General features: G+C 42.6%; 1 long non-coding RNA gene across 1 annotated transcript; it reads right to left on the bottom strand.

Moving 5' to 3' along the window:
* Window positions 1-6,594: 6,594 nt before the first annotated feature.
* LOC120438771 lies at window positions 6,595-10,728 on the bottom strand. Its single transcript, XR_005612124.1, has 3 exons — window positions 10,682-10,728; window positions 7,420-7,593; window positions 6,595-6,745 (listed from the first exon to the last, which is right to left on the bottom strand). It is a non-coding gene; the product is annotated as an uncharacterized LOC120438771 (long non-coding RNA).
* Between the last annotated feature and the right edge of the window lie 6,796 nt (window positions 10,729-17,524).

Below are 17,524 nucleotides of genomic sequence, written 5' to 3'. Positions count from 1 at the left end.
GAAATTAATATTAAATAAATTCTAACAACAGCTGATCAAGCTTAAACGTGCTGCTGTTGTTAAGTGCGACCTCCGCTGGTTTCCTCTTTCTGGCGCAAAGTGGGCGATAAACAAACGAGAGACGATCAGCTGATCATTGATCAGTTTCATGATTGAAGTAGCAACAGGAGAGGGAGGGAGAGAATGAGAGAAGAAGAGGCAGCTGCAGCGTAAAGACAGAATAACTCCAGCTTTGTGTCTTTTTCATTCTAGCTGAAGTACGGGACGAATCGCGTTCCTTTCCCCCTCAATACGGATGTATTGTAATTGGTCCAGCCCAGAGTTGATCATGATCAATTGGCTAATCCTCCACCTTTCATTGTTTATACCATAACAAAAACAAACAAACAAACATAAAAATGAAAAATCATTATTGGCTCACCGGGAAAATGCCCGGTATGCCCGATGGCCAGTCCAGCTATGGTCGTGCCATCAGTTAACCCTTCACGTGCCAACTGTGACACGCGTGCCCAGGGTTGCCGACCCCTGCTCTAAAGCATCTGATTTGGATTCCTGAGATCAAATATATTTTCCTTTGGCTTTGTTTTCTTCCCATTTGTGGCTTTAATGTAGTGTTACATCCTGTTTGTTTGCTTCCATCTGTACACATGTCCAGATTCACTGTTATGTTTCTATTCTTACATTGCTGTGTGATCACTGTTCCCTCTGCTGACTGATGTGACCTTTTGTATCTGACACGGATACTTGTCATATTTGTATCTGCGCCTAAAAGATAAAAAGTTTTCCATGCTAAAACACAGCTCCACCTCCTGCAGTTCTCCCTCTGAACCACTAGATGTCTCTGTTATCTAAATATAGACGTGCAGCACAGCAACCACAGCAGCGCTCAGATCACACGTGTCCTGTTCTTATGTATAAAAGCATGAAACAGGTGAGACAGGTGGGATCAATATTAATGTTGTGGAAATATATGAAAAAGCAACAGAAGAGTGAAAACATTTCGTGTTTCTAGAAAGATCTTTCAGCTCAGAGCTGCTCACAGACTGTATTTACAAGTGACAAACTGCAACTCTACAGTACATCTACAGTATATATCAAATCTATTCTGTATTCAAATCTATTGAGTGATGTTTTGTCAGGGGAAAATTTCCCAAATAGAAGGCTGCCAAAGTAAAACAGAGACACAGTGAGACAATATAATCAATCATATGTACATGGGTGAACGTCTCGAGAGAGAGTCACACAGTACTCTTCTTTATTGCAGGTTATATAGGCATGTAGGTTACACAGCAGACGGAGGCAGTCTCCGCCTTGCTTTCAGAATATAGATTGCTAAGCTGACAAATGCATATCTTGCTTGTTTAGAACAATATCTTTGTTTTCCAGCAGTTTTGACATCCATTCTGCTAGTGTAGTTTCTCTGATTGATTTATCTAAAGGTTCACTTGTGATTGGCAGTGGAAATGGTCTGCCATGAATGATTTCAAAAGGTGTATTATTTCGAGTGGTGCCCAAATATGTCACTTTTGGTTGCCACAGCTGCAATTTGTGTTGTGATACTTTGTGACCTTGCTCGGCAAGATGCTTTAGCACCTTCAGAGTGTTTTTCTTGCAGTCTGTCTGCGTATTTCCGGTTACCAGGATGTCATCTACGTAAAGTAGGAACTGTCCTGGGGCAGGCAGGGTGCAAGAGGACATCGAGTTTTTTAGGGCCTCAGCATACAATGTTGGGTTGTTTTGAAAACCCTGTGGTAATCGCGTATATGTGTATTTTTTGCCATCAAATGTGAAGCCGAATAATCCTCGCGACTCTGGGTGTAGTGGCACAGAAAAGAATGCATTGGAGAGGTCAATTACTGAGAACCATTGTTCTCTGGGTGACACTTGGTTTAAAATGGTGTGAGGGTTTGCCACTACCGGTGGTATTTGTTCTGTAATGTCATTAATTGCTCTTAGATCATGCACCAGCCTATATTTACCTGTATTTGCTTTCTTTACTGGAAATATGGGCGTGTTGCATGTCGTTTTAGTCGTTTTCGTAGTGGTTATTCTGAACTCGTTTTAAAATAGTGCCTAGATCTTTCCACTGAGTTTGAGGGGTTTTTTTGTTTAATACTGTTTTGCATGCTCCAGTATCACAAAGCATAGTCATTGGTTGACCGTTTACATGGATGGTTGCTGTGGGTTTGTGTTCAGATCCTAGGAGCAACTGTTCTATATTGAAGATTTCAGTTTCTCCCTCTTCTCGTGCTAGTCACTTATTCTGATTGTCATTTCTGTATCTGCAATCTCTGGCAAAGTGCCCTTCTTTCCCACAGTTATAGCAACGATTATCTCTGTCCTCTCTATCTCTCCTATCTCCTTTGTAGCCTGCATTTCTCTTCCTTCCTCTGTTGTTCTTCTGCCCCTGTCCACGCCTGGGTCCCTGATATCCACCTGCAAAGGCTATGAACCCTGTTTCTGGGTCTACAGTAAACACCCCTCCCTTCTCCTTTTTCTTTAAGACTCGAGTGGCGTGTTCTGCATATTGCAGGGCATCCGCGAGGTTGCCCGTGTTCATTGTTACCCAGTGTTTTTCTACATGAGCTCTGATTGAGGGAAGAAGGCCATTTAGCATCCAACTGGAGCGGATTAATTCTACTGCATCTCTCCACTGTTGGTGTCCTTCATTTAAAGGGGGCACGTCTTTTAATACGTTTTTTCTGTCTTCGGCCGACCACGGTTGAAACGTATGTGTGAAGGGATGTCTATCCCTGGGGAGTGCCCCACCTGGCGCTTGTGGGGGCTCTCCGGTTATTCGCCCGAAATTTGGGTTTGGCGCTTGAATTAACGGAAATTGCCCTAACGGGCCTGAAGGCCATGGCGGTGGGTCTTCGCGGGTCATTAGGTTCAGTTGTTGTCTCGCTGAGACATAAGGGTCTTGTGGTTTTACAAAGGGATTTTTTGAAACAGGGGAATAAGGATTTGGGGGGTATGGTTGCTCAGTATCAGGGGGACCCGGGGCTGAGGGAGGTGTTTGATGAGGAGGAGGATTGGTGGTTTCGGTAGGTGGCTTTTCGCTTTGTTTATTTTGCTTTTTGTTTCTTTTCTCTTCACGCTTCTTACTTTCCTCCTGCCATGGTACAAAGAAACTTACGTATTCGAACATGCGCAGGACTTTCTTTTTACCACTAGTCTTTTCTATCTCTGCTTGTAGGCATTTACTTAATTGCTGTATTGGGCCAGGGCTACAGTCAATTCGGGTTTTGTAGATTTATTTCCCATATTTAATTTTGATTTATTTTATTTGATAGTTCTTTATGTATTTAGCGCTTAGTAATACACACACACACCTGCGGCGCTTTCGCTGGCACGAGAACAGAGAGAGGTGGCTGACCAGTGTTGGGTGTAACGCGTTACTAAGTAACTAGTAAATTACTTTTCCACTGAAAAAGTAGAGTAACTAATTACTGTTCATTTTTAGGTATTTTAAATACAGTTACTTACAATGTACTTGCGTTACATTGTAAAATAATTAAACTCGCTGAATATCATTATTTAATTTTATTAATTTATCTTCTAAACGTAAAAGTAAACTCTGCCGCTTTAACATCGCTGTAGTGCAGCTGCACGTCATTTGGCGCCAGTTTGCTGCATAGTCGTATCCTACAGCCGAAGATGTCGGACTCGGCTGAAGCGAGTGGCTGTTTTATGACATGGACATATTCCCGTCTCTTCACTTTTCTGAAACAAGCAGACAAGAATATTACAGCAATATGTAAGCTTTGTGCTATCGGCTGCTGTTAATAGCGCGAGTAATCTACTGAAGCGCCTGACACAGAGCATAGACGAACACTTCTGAGTGATTCTTGTTCATCATCCATGGATAACACCGCGGCAACTCCTGCTAAGCAGCAAAACAGCACAGAAAGCGTCTGAAGGTGAGCTTAAAAAATGACTGCAGGCTACATAGCTGGACTGGCCATCGGGCATACCGGGCCATTATGGGCCGATGGGGGGGGGGGTTCTTGGTTTTTGAACTTGTTTTATCTTATTTATAAGGTTAGTTATTAGAGTTTCCAACCGTCCCGTAAAAAACGGAATCGTCTGGTATACAGAGGAAATATTATGCGTTTCGTATTGAGCTGAAAAGAAACACAGTTTGTCCCGTATTTCAGCTACAATGAAAAAGCCACAAAGCTGCAGTTATTCTGTGTCTTTGCTGCACAGCTGCCTCTTGTCCTCTCTCCTCTCTCTCCTGTTTCTACTTCAATCATGAAACTGATCAGTGATCAGCTGATCGGCTTTTCTCTCTTGTTTGTTTATCGCTCTGAATCTTACAACAAACGTTTTCATCTGATGTAAAATGTATAGAAATCCATTATTGTTCATAGTATTTTTTTAGGGTCCCATCATAATTTCTTCAGAAGTAGCTAAGTACTGTTTATGATGCCAGCATTTTTCCACATTTTCTAGATACTGTACCAGTACTGTGTGTAACATGCCATCAAAAAGTCAATTAAGTTTTTCTTTCTCATCTGTCTTTCAATCTCCTTTCACTTTTTAAAGGTTGCCATGTTAGAAAAAATATTTTGCCCTGCCATGCTGTTTATTGATGTGGTAAATGAATGGTTTATGAAAATATATCTAAATCTGTCATCAGTAATCAGTAATGATCATGTCTCACCTCTAGTCTTCTCTGTCTTAATTTCAAGTTTTCACCATGTGTTGTAGAAAGTTCAGGAGGTTAACTCGACCAAGCAGTCTACTTTCGGGTTTCACTGTTTAGAATACCAGAATAGGGAGGATGGTGTAGGTTTAAGTTTATTAGACTGATACATATATACCAACAAGACAGTGTACATCACTGTGACAACAGCGTTTGTTTTCATTCAAAGGCTTTATGGTTTTCCTATAATACCGGTGGGCGGTCTCTAGTCAAAATGCCCGGGCCGATTTTTTTGTCCCAGTCCAGCCCTGCCAGGCTACATTGTGGAACAGATGCTACCGCTGCGTACTGTAGAGTGTCCGTCTTTAAAAAAATTTATTTATTATTTAAAGAGTTTAATTTCTATTGTTTGTCCACTCAAGGTTTATATGGATTTTAAGAAGTATTTAGTTAAATACTTATGTAGTACTTAAGTTACTTTTCTGACACAGTAATTAGATAAGTATTTTAAATACAATATTGACTAAGTAATTAGTAATAGTAATTAATTACTTTTTTAAAGTAACTTACCCAACACTGTGGCTGACACGCCCTTCTACTTTCAAGCTATTCTTGAAAGCGGTGTCACCTTTACGTGATAAAACACGACCTTCCTCTCAATTCACCAGTACTTCAGCAACCGACAGTAAACAAATCAGTGGAATAGTTCAGCCTCCTTATTGTGCTGTAGAAATCAACTTATTCCACCAAAAAAACAATAAAAGACAGACAGTTTTAACGCGCGTTCACGCTACCAGCTTCCTTAAAGCGAGCGTAGTGCTTCCAGCCTTTCTTAGGCGAGCTTATTTTTACCCTTTCGGGGAGCTACCAATCATTCTTAGACGAGCTCAATATTTATTTTACTGCTTCCAGCCCTCTGCGGGCGAGCTGACTACCAGTCCTCAGGACGAGCTTAATGCTTCCAGTCCGTCTTGGACGAGTCTTAAGTTTCGTTTTCGTTTTTGCGCAAACCTTTATTATCTCAAAGTAGTCTGTCTTACTTTGGCGCTGGTTTCTTCAGATGCACCTGATCAGCCCCCGACGGTGCGGACCGCTTGTAAAACGTTGACTAAGACCCGAATTCACGCTCTTGGGTTTTATCACACACCTAGTGCGTGAGCTGCCGGCAGACTTCAACCTGGGCTTCTCGCACCGACGGGAACTGGTGAGGTGCTTTCTGTGAGAGCTGCTTTAAATAGGCTGTCTCATCCGGCTTCGAAGGACCAAGAATTGTCAGGGGAAAATTTCCCAAATAGAAGGCTGCCAAAGTAAAACAGAGACACAGTGAGACAATATAATCAATCATATGTACATGGGTGAACGTCTCGAGAGAGAGTCACACAGTACTCTTCTTTATTGCAGGTTATATAGGCATGTAGGTTACACAGCAGACGGAGGCAGTCTCCGCCTTGCTTTCAGAATACAGATTGCTAAGCTGACAAATGCATATCTTGCTAAACATTCTGTCCGTACTATACTAAACGTCTGCTTAAGTGGCATTTTCCGTTGCTCTTTGCACAGGAACTTGTCTTCACAGGCATTTGATAAGCATAGGCAAGGCTTCATGTTTATCAGAGTGAATCATCATTCAGAGTTTACACAATTACAAGCAAAGCATATTTGAATAATAAACAAAATCTTTTCACATGTTTGAAAGTCTTTCCAGGTGAGTTTGATCCAGGAGGGTCTGAAGCCAGAGTCAGACAGAGACTGTGCAGAGACTGTAGAAGGACAGAGCAGCAGCAGAGCAGTCCAGATACACTGATGATCCTCTGTCAGATCCAAAGGGACACACAGGGATGATGCTGGACTCTACATTGTGTCTGACAGTGGAGCTGTTCTCAGAGCAGTTCACTCTGCAGCACTGACAGTCATCTGCACTTCATTCCTCTGTCAGTCACTGCTGGATGAAGCTCTCCTCTCCACCTCCCAGTAACATGGCCCAGTCAGAGCGTCTCTACACACAAGCTGCTGCTGCTTCAACCTCTCTGGATCATCAGGACACAGCTGCTCCTCTCTCAGCACACACACCGTCCTGTTTACCATCATCAGCTCAACCTGCAGAGAGAAGAAGGAAGAGCAGAGGAGATAAACGAGTGTTTCCAGAGACTCTTCATCAGCTGTCAGTCAGTGATGCAGCACATCCAGTATAAAGAGCAGCAGGGACTTCAGTGCTGGGACTGTACTAGGACTCATTGTTGCTTCACTTTTTCTAATCTTTGGATTTTTATTGAAGTTGATGAAAATGTTTTTCCCTCCTAGTTTGAGTTTGGACTTTCATTCATTAGAAGAAGCTTGGTGTGTCCACTCTGAGCTCTGTAGGAACCCCAACAACAAGCCCAACAATCCAGATGGACGGTTCCAGCTGTTAACTGGAGGAATTCCATCCAAACATCTGCTCTCACTAAATTCTTCCTCACCTACAGACTGTGTTCTTCACTGCTTTAAACTTGGAAATGAATGCAGCCATTGGTCTGCGGCTGCTTTGTTCAGAGAGCTGATTGGCTGTTGACAGTGTTTGATCAGAACGTGTCAGCCGTTACTATGGTGACCATAAAGGTCAGAAACAGGAAGTGTTTGTGTCCAATCCTGAAGCCTGTCACCATTCTTCTCTCACAGCTTCACTGAGCAGCTGCAGCTTTACAGGAAACACTGGATCTTTGTTTCATACTGACTGTGTTTAGTACGATACTGCTGACAGCACCACCCACTCACTCCATCACTCTACTGACCCCAGAGTCTCCAGTCTGTAGTCTGGACTCTGCTGAAGATCAGACAGCTGCTTCACATCTGGATACTTCAGGTTGTTGTCCCACATGTACAGCTCTCTCAGATGGGAGGGGTTGGACTTCAGTGCTGCTGCCAGATAATCACAGCTGATCTTTGACAAACCACAGCTCATCAATCTGTATAAAGAATGAAAGATGTAAGTTTATTAGACAAAGTGTGAGCTTGAAATCATTCAGTGTTTCATCATCTGTTCAGAGCTGAAGAAGGTTCAGAATGTAGAAGTTTAGAAAATGGAAACTCCAAACAGCTGAAGCCAACAGGAAGCAGCTTCAAACAGGAAACTGTGCAGAGTTTCAGACTATATGTCCTGATGCAGCCAGTTGGATTTTGGAGATTTGAATCTCTGTTCTGTGACTAAGTCCTTGAATCATTTCTTCCAGTTGGTCCAACAAGACAGACTAAGTATTGGACATGTGTTGTGGCTCCATTAGGGGAGCTTCTACATGTGATGTGATGGCCCCTCTGGGTCTGTAAGGTCACAGCACTGAAAAGAGCTCAAACTGGGCACACAGTGGTTCCAGTCTGGACCAAAGACTCTATACTGGGACTGAGGGACTGCTTTGACTGCACCCACTGGGACTTTTTAAAGGCTCATGTTCTCACTTAGATCATTGATTTCTACTTACATTTCTTTCTGGGAAAAATGGGGATTACTTTGAAAACAGGAAGTATTTTCCCCAATAAGCAGCCCTGGATTAGTAAATCACTCCAACATGTTCTCAGGTAGAAGAAGCTGTCTTGTTATGAGGGAGAGAAGAAAAAGACTGAGGCACAGAAACTTGTTGAAAGAGAGATAAAGCAGCTAAAATCAGGTGTAAAAGTAAAGCAGAGGATGAGCTGAATAAAGGACACTCAAGGCTGGCTTGGAAAGGAATGAAGTCCATGGTGGGGATGCAGAACAAGGAGCAAAGATGAATGTGATGCTGAATCAGCAGAAGACTTGGACTCATTGGATTCCAGCTTTGATATCATTGATTTCAATGAAGAGCTTTGTGATTGTAGCAAAGGGCTGGTAGCTCTGAGAGTCCCACTGATGAGGTGTTTGTGTGGAAATCTCTTAGTGGGACCAAAGAGAGAAAAAGCCCTGGTCCTGATGCTGTGGGAGGAAATGATTGAAGTGTGCTGTGAGGAACTGACTGGGAGATTTTCACACATTTTCCAGTCCTCCTTGGAACAACAGGAAGTTCCCAGCATATGGAAACAAAGGTTAAGTGTCCTATGGCACTCAGTGATGATGGTGCTGTGGCCCCACCACCTCCACCTCTTTGTAAAGGAACTAACTGTAATCTGAAGCTTCAAATGGAACTAAGACTTCCTCCACTAGGTGGCAGTGTCTGATGAGAAAGTGTTAGTGGAGCTGGCCTGGAGTCAGAAACAGGAAGATGCAGGATTTGGGCTGAAATGGGGAAAAGTGGTTCGCACTAGTGCCTTAAAGCAAGAAGGTTGTAGGTTGAAGCTTGTTGGCCTTTCTGTGGAGGTTGGATGTTCTCCCACAGTCCAATGAAATGCTGCTTAGGTTCATTGGTGCTTCTAAATTGGCTGTAGGTGTGGATGTGAGAGAGTGCTTCTCTGTCTCTCTCTGTTGGCCCTGTGATGGACTGCTCACCTGTGCAGGTGGACCACGCCTCTTGCCCTATGACAGCTAGGGCACAGGCTGCAGCCCTGTGAGCCTAAGCTGAATAAACAGTTAGCAAAAATGATCCATAGATGGCCTGAAATCCCCCAGTTAGCAGTTTGGTAGATAGCTATGACATGCTAATCCCATCCAGCAGCTGTATTCTACCTGTAAGCTGATCCCTGCTGAGCCAAAGCACTTTTTCAGATACAAATTACAACCTTTAATAGAAACCTATTGGTCAGCATCTTATTAGCCTGCTGTTAGCTTCATTCCACAGAAAACTGAGAGAAACTAACAGAGTTGATAAAGAATAAAGAGAAATGTGCTGATTTAAAGCCTTTGAAGTGCTTCAGATGATCTCTGTCCACTCATTCATTCATGTAAGCTTTCTAAGGCTACGTTCACACTGCAGGTCTTAATGCTCAATTCTGATTTTTTGATCAAATCCGATTTTTTTGTCTGCTTGTTCACACTACAAATAAAGTGCGACAGCAAACGCTCTCCAGTGTGAACCCTCAAAGCGGCCCGCATGCGCAAAAGAAGACGTCACACACAACGCGCTCTGTTTAGACCCAGAGCAAACAATATTGTTTGACTGATGGCCCTTAATATAAAGACTTCGGACTTTACGTTTCCCAATTTTTGCTTTAAGTTATTTTGTTATTTACATAATAATGTAAATAAAGTAATAATTATCCTTATTGCTGTTTTAGAGAGGCGGAGCTTCAAAGGATAGTTGCAGATTTCTGTCAGAATCTGCAGATTATACAGTACAAATAAAATGTTTCTCCAACGTTGTCTTCCCAACAGTTTCACTGACATCTACACGGGACGGCCAGGAAGCGTTCGCAATGTCTTCTCCGGCGCTGATAATTGGAATCTGTCTTGTGTCGGTGACGTAAAAGACGGATTTAATGCGACATGACCGTTCAAACAGCAGTCGCTTTCTAAAACATCGGATACGCATCGGATTCAGTACCACACACGAAAGTGACCCAGATCGGATTTGAAAATATCGGAGTTGTGCCGTTCACACTGTCATACCATGATCGGATATGGGTCGCATAGGGTCAGAAAAATCGGATTTGATGCGCTTTCGCCTGCAGTGTGAACGTAGCCTAATGCAGCTTTGATCTTCACAGTCTGCTTCATGAAACTCATTCTAACCCTGAATGTCAGAGTGTTCCTCCTTCTCTTTCCCATCATTCATGCTGGCAGTGGAGGAGATTTGGATGTTGGACTGTGTTTTGGATGATGTGTGTATGTTTGTGGTGGACTGCTGTCTGTAAAGCAAACGCACATTTTGCTTTGGATTTCAGTGTCAGACAGACTTTAAGGTGGAATGAAGAGTTGGAGAGTTTCACAGTGAATTATCCAGTGGAGGATTTTTCTTCTTCTTTGAAGGTTTGAAATGTGAACATTGTTCTGCTGCAGTCAATGGACTAAACCAGAGAAGAAGAAAACAGACTTTACCATGAAGATCCTCAGTGTGGATCAGTATAATATCAGCCTGATGTCTGCAGTTTAGTGTCAGCACAACTTTCACATCATATTCATCTCAGCACAACTAAAACATGCTGACTGACCTCAGAGTTTCAAGTCCACATCCTGGACTCTTCAGAAAACCACACAGATGCTTCACTCCTGAATCCTGCAGCTTGTTGTTATTCAGCTCCAGCTCTCTCAGATGGGAGGGGTTGGACTTCAGTGCTGCTGCCAGATAATCACAGCTGATCTTTGACAAACCACAGAGACTCAATCTGTATAAAGAATGAAAGATGTAAGTTTATTAGACAAAGTGTGAGCTTGAAATCATTCAGTGTTTCATCATCTGTTCAGAGCTGAAGAAGGTTCAGAATGTAGAAGTTTAGAAAATGGAAACTCCAAACAGCTGAAGCCAACAGGAAGCAGCTTCAAACAAACACAACAAGAGAAAAAACTCTGAATGTTTCACATTAAAGTTGTACATTTCTCATAAAAACAGGACAAAGACTTGAAAAAGTCGTGTTTTTTCCTTCCAGGAACCACAAGGCTTCACTTTTAAAGGTGAAGTGTGAAAGAAACTGACATATTTGAAGTCCAACACCTTTTTCCAGTCACATGATTAAAGCAGACAAACTACAAGCTCATTTTCACTCCAACAAGTCATCTTCTGACCTGGACTAACAACACTGGTCTCTATGTGCAGCTGGCTGTGAGACCAGTGCTCAGGAGCGTCTACAAAGTGCAACACTGAAAGAACATCACACACTCATTTGCTTCCAGCACTTTCACACAAACATCTACTGTCATTATTGTCACCAAACTCTGTGGATCCTTTATTGCAAATTCAAATGGGATCAAATGGTCAGACAAAAAGAGGGTTATGAGGAAATATGATGAAATGTTGTGTATTAGCAGCAAGTTATTGAATCATTTTCCTCAGAAACCAAACAAAATGATTGACAAACATGTTTTACAAACTCAGTGTTGGACTTGGATCAGCAGGATAAGCTGATGTTTAAAGGCATTTGAGTCTCGCTGTATGAGAGTCCAGTTATTCCTCAATATTTATGGATGATGTTCTTTCAGTGTTGCACTTTGTAGACGCTCCCTGAGCCTCACAGCCAGCTGCACATGGACCAGCTGACATTACCCAGCATTAGAGGCGGCTGTAAAAAATGGATTTTCCTATTTAAATGGTTTTAATTTGAATAAAGCGATGTTGATTCATTCAATCCTGAATGGATTTTTAATATAAATGTATTTTGCCAGAATCTCAGGTTAAAGCTCCCAAAAGTATTTCAACAACAAGCAAACAGATAAAACAGTAAATGAGAGCAGCTAAACACACAAAGATGGAAACACAGAGCGTGGATCGTTCACTCGACGGCACGTACACGGACACGCCATCGGGGCTGAAAGTGGACAGCTCACAGATCCTGAAGCTGCAGGTTTCATCTGTCTCCAACCAAAACTGAGTGAACCAGCAGCAAAAGAAGATCCAAACTACGCTTTACGTTTGATGAACATGGTCATGAATTCTCTCTGACTTTGACCTTTACTTCCTGCACAGCTCTCTCTCTCTCAGTGTACTTCAAGAACAGTTTACCTTCAAAAATCTGTTTTCTGCATTATTCACTGCTTATTACGCACCAGTCTGCTGTTGTGTTCACTGCTGTCGGCCTCTGAAAACAAAGCCTCATTTCTGCTGTTCAATACTGAAGAAATTGAAAGCTTTTAAAATGATGACAGATTACAAACTCTCAGCTGTGTCTGTAATCAAACCTCTGTAACTTTGCTTCACTTCAGCAGCATCAGCTCATGTTCACATGTTGATTCATGGTTTGCTTCAGTTTTTGATGGACTGCAGAAGATTTTGAAGGTTATCTGCTATAAAAAGCCAGAAGAGGAAAATCTGCTTCATGTGTTTCTGTTTGATCCTCAGTGACTTTGACACAAAGGCCTCTGCTGTGATGATCACACCTCTGATCAAGTCTCACAGTGTTTGTTTTTATACATATGGATATGTGCTGATAAATGATCAGAATTAGAATATTTCCCACTGTCTGCTGTGTGCCGCGACCTTTGACCTGCTAAAGACAGTCAGCTGTGGATTATTCATTGTTGTATGAGATGGCGCCGAGTGTCATGGCACGCCGTCTCCCGGTCCCGAAATGTTTCTTATTTATGCTCTTAGTGGTGTCCCTGCTAGTTTTAAAAACCCACTCTTTGTTGGTTTATGAGCGACAGATGCTGCTTAACATCCGTGACTCACTACCGAAGTTTCCCAGCGTTAACGAGCAATGTGGAGGACTCCCGCCGCCGCTGGTGTCGATACGGAGGAACTACACCGCTGCGATCCCCTTGGACTCCTTCGAGCGGCGCTGGATAAATGGACGTGGGCGTGGAACGCGCTCTGGGAAGCGTGTTCGGGTTAGAGCTCGCATGCGGTGGGCTTTCACCATCGGCGACCCTGGCTGTTTAGGACCTTACTCTGGCCTCAAACAGCGTTGCCTTCTTCCTGTTTACCCGACGTCATCGGAGCATGCTCACCGGACGCTGCTTTATTGGCCGTTACGCCGACGGGATGCGAGGGAAGGTGGAGTGAATATAAATAATCTACAACTGCTGCCTGCCACCACAGGTGGACAGAGAGTTAATTTAGCTCTCTTAAAAACAAGATCGGTATCAAATAAAACTCATGTTCTTCGAGACTTTTTCGATACGTATAAATTGGATATCATGCTCCTAACCGAGACATGGCTGCGCGTTGGGGAAGTGGCACCCTTGTTGGATCTGTGCCCCACTGATGCCAGCTTTTTCAGCTCCCCCAGGTTGTCTGGGAGGGGAGGCGGGGTAGCCTCTATCATCAAAAGCAGTTTTAAATGCAAACAGATACAAAGTCCTGGTGTTTTTACCTCATTTGAGTCCCAACTCCTGATCTTAAACTGTCCTGTGGTTCTAATTATAGTCATCTATCGTCCACCTAAGCAAATTACTTCTCAAATCTTATCATGAGTCATAAACATAATTCAAAACTATTATTTAACACAGTATCACAACTTACAGAGAGCAAGTCAACTCTCTGCTGTTCTAACTTGATGGCTCATGATTTTCTTGTGTTTTTCAGTGATAGGGCGGACACACTTAGGAATCAGATTACTCCTTCCTCAGGTAGTTTGTCAGACTACTCAGATGTCTTGCCTGTTGCTGCTGATAAACTGTTCTCTGATTTTAAGGTCATTTCTCTGTCTGAATTAACCAAGGTTGTAAAAGCAGCTCGTAGTACAACCTGTTCATTGGATCCTTTACCAGCCTGGGCTATAAAAGAACTGTGGTCAGCATTAGGACCCTACATTCTGTCTCTTCTAAATATTTCATTGATGACTGGAGTCTTCCCTGAATGTTATAAATCAGCTGTGGTAGTACCAATCTTGAAAAAGCCTGGACTAGATGTTGACATGGTTGCAAACTATAGACCCATCTCACATCTGTCTTTCTTGTCTAAAGTCTTTGAAAAAGTGGTTTTTAAGCAGCTCACTGAACATTTGTCAACAAACAATTTGTTTGAACCATTTCAGTCTGCTTTTAGACCAAATCACCCCACAGAAACAGCTTTACTAAAAGTGGTGAATGACCTGCTGGTACATGCAGACAATGATCGCACTTCAGTTTTATTACTGCTGGACCTAAGTGCCGCATTTGACACTGTTGATCACGGCATTTTATTGGATAGGCTTGAACATTTTATTGGAATTACAGGGAATGTTTTATCATGGCTGAGATCTTACCTGTCAGGGAGGTCTCAGACTGTTAATTTTAATAATGTTCTTTCTGAGACCTGTGTGGTGAGGCATGGGGTCCCTCAGGGCTCTGTGCTTGGACCACTGCTGTTCTCTATGTATCTGTCGCCTCTTGGTGCTCTTTTACGTTCTTTTAAAGTAACCTTTCATTGTTATGCTGACGACCTGCAGCTCTATGTTCCTCTAAAAATTGGAAATTGTACTGAAATCTCTAATTTGGAATCTTGTCTATCAGCAATTAAGGGCTGGGTATCTGATAATTTCCTGTGCTTAAATACTGATAAAACAGAGTTGATGGTCATTGGACCGTCTAAATTTCAGCACTCGTCCCAAAATTTTACCTTGAGAATTGATGATAGGGTCATAACTTGTAGAGACAAAGTAAAAAATTTGGGCGTGTGGTTTGACACGGTGCTCTCTTTTGAGTCTCATATAAAAGAAATAACAAAAACCGCCTTTTATCACTTGAGGAACATAGCTAGAATTAGACAAGTTTTGTCAAATGATACTGCAGAGATTCTTGTTCATGCATTTGTGTCCTCACGCATTGATTACTGTAATGCTCTTTTCTCAGGGCTACCAAAGAAAAGTTTTAAAGGTCTACAGATGGTGCAAAAGGCAGCTGCTCGTATTTTAACAAGAACTGGAAAATTCGAACATATTAGCCCTGTTTTATACTCTCTTCATTGGCTACCTTGTCCGGTTCGAGCTGATTTTAAAGTCCTGTTGCTCACTTACAAGGCTTTAAATGGATTAGCACCTTCGTATCTCTCTGACCTTTTACACCGGTATATTCCATCTCGTGCTCTCCGATCCCAGGACTCTGGTCTTTTAAAAGTTCCTAAAGCCAGGAAAAAGAAAATTGGAGAGCGCTTTTTTTTTTTCGTGCCCGTTTTTATGGAATAACCTCCCTCAAGATGTTAGGCAGGCATGCTCTGTTGAGGTTTTTAAAGCTAAGCTGAAGACACACTTGTTTACCTTATCTTACATGTCTTAACTCTATGGCTTTTAGGTTTTAAATGTTTTCTTCTTTTTATTTTGTTCTTAATCTCTCCTTTTTATTTCTGTTCTTAACTTGTGCTGTGTCTCTTATCTGTATTGCCATCAGTTGTACAGCACTTTGCTTGAAGGTGCTTTATAAATAAAGTTACTATTATTATTATTATTATGTTGTGTCTGATACTTAGAACTGTGAGGAAGAACACTACACAGTTAATCAGGGTCCCCTCTCTCTGAATCAGGAAAGGTGGGCAGGCAGCGTGGGGCCGCGGGCCATACGTTGAGTCTCACTGTTTGAAATGTGAACATTGTTCTGCTGCAGTCAATGGACTAAACCAGAGAAGAAGAAAACAGACTTTACCATGAAGATCCTCAGTGTGGATCAGTATAATATCAGCCTGATGTCTGCAGTTTAGTGTCAGCACAACTTTCACATCATATTCATCTCAGCACAACTAAAACATGCTGACTGACCTCAGAGTTTCAAGTCCACATCCTGGACTCTCCAGGAAACCACACAGATGCTTCACTCCTGAATCCTGCAGCTTGTTGTTGTGACTCAGGTCCAGCTGTCTCAGATGGGAGGGGTTGGACTTCAGTGCTGCTGCCAGATAATCACAGCTGATCTCTGACAAACCACAGCTCCTCAATCTGTATAAAGAATGAAAGATGTAAGTTTATTAGACAAAGTGTGAGCTTGAAATCATTCAGTGTTTCATCATCTGTTCAGAGCTGAAGAAGGTTCAGAATGTAGAAGTTTAGAAAATGGAAACTCCAAACAGCTGAAGCCAACAGGAAGCAGCTTCAAACAGGAAACTGTGCAGAGTTTCAGACTATATGTCCTGATGCAGCCAGTTGGATTTTGGAGATTTGAATCTCTGTTCTGTGACTAAGTCCTTGAATCATTTCTTCCAGTTGGTCCAACAAGACAGACTAAGTATTGGACATGTGTTGTGGCTCCATTAGGGGAGCTTCTACATGTGATGTGATGGCCCCTCTGGGTCTGTCAGGTCACAGGACTGAAGAGAGCTCAAACTGGGCACACAGTTTTTCCAGTCTGGACCAAAGACTCTATACTGGGACTGAGGGACTGCTTTGACTGCACCCACTGGGACTTTTTAAAGGCTCATGTTCTCACTTAGATCATCGATTTCTACTGACATTTCTTTCTGGGAAAAATGGGGATTACTTTGAAAACAGGAAGTATTTCCCCAATAAGCAGCCCTGGATTAGTAAATCACTCCAACATGTTCTCAGGCAGAAGAAGCTGTCTTGTTATGAGGGAGAAAAGAAAAAGATTGAGGCACAGAAACTTGTTGAAAGAGAGATAAAGCAGCTAAAATCAGGTGTAAAAAGTAAAGCAGAGGATGAGCTGAATAAAGGACACTCAAGGCTGGCTTGGAAAGGAATGAAGTCCATGGTGGGGATGCAGAACAAGGAGCAAAGATGAATGTGATGCTGAATCAGCAGAAGACTTGGACTCATTGGATTCCAGCTTTGATATCATTGATTTCAATGAAGAGCTTTGTGATTGTAGCAAAGGGCTGGTAGCTCTGAGAGTCCCACTGATGAGGTGTTTGTGTGGAAATCTTAGTGGGACCAAAGAGAGAAAAAGCCCTGGTCCTGATGCTGTGGGAGGGAAATGATTGAAGTGTGCTGTGAGGAACTGACTGGGAGGTTTTCACACATTTCCAGTCCTCCTTGGAACAACAGGAAGTTCTCAGCATATGGAAACAAAGGTTAAGTGTCCTATGGCACTCAGTGATGATGGTGCTGTGGCTCCACCACCTCCACCTCTTTGTAAAGGAACTAACTGTAATCTGAAGCTTCAAATGGAACTAAGACTTCCTCCACTAGGTGGCAGTGTCTGATGAGAAAGTGTTAGTGGAGCTGGCCTGGAGTCAGAAACAGGAAGATGCAGGATTTGGGCTGAAATGGGGAAAAGTGGTTGGCACTAGTGCCTTAAAGCAAGAAGGTTGTAGGTTGAAGCTTGTTGGCCTTTCTGTGGAGGTTGGATGTTCTCCCACAGTCCAATGAAATGCTGCTTAGGTTCATTGGTGCTTCTAAATTGGCTGTAGGTGTGGATGTGAGAGAGTGCTTCTCTGTCTCTCTCTGTTGGCCCTGTGATGGACTGCTCACCTGTGC

Source organism: Oreochromis aureus, linkage group 3 (genome assembly GCF_013358895.1).
Source record: "Oreochromis aureus strain Israel breed Guangdong linkage group 3, ZZ_aureus, whole genome shotgun sequence".
NCBI lineage: Eukaryota > Metazoa > Chordata > Actinopteri > Cichliformes > Cichlidae > Oreochromis > Oreochromis aureus.
Note: the sequence above shows the minus strand (reverse complement) of the source record. Positions and strands in the feature narration are given on the sequence as shown.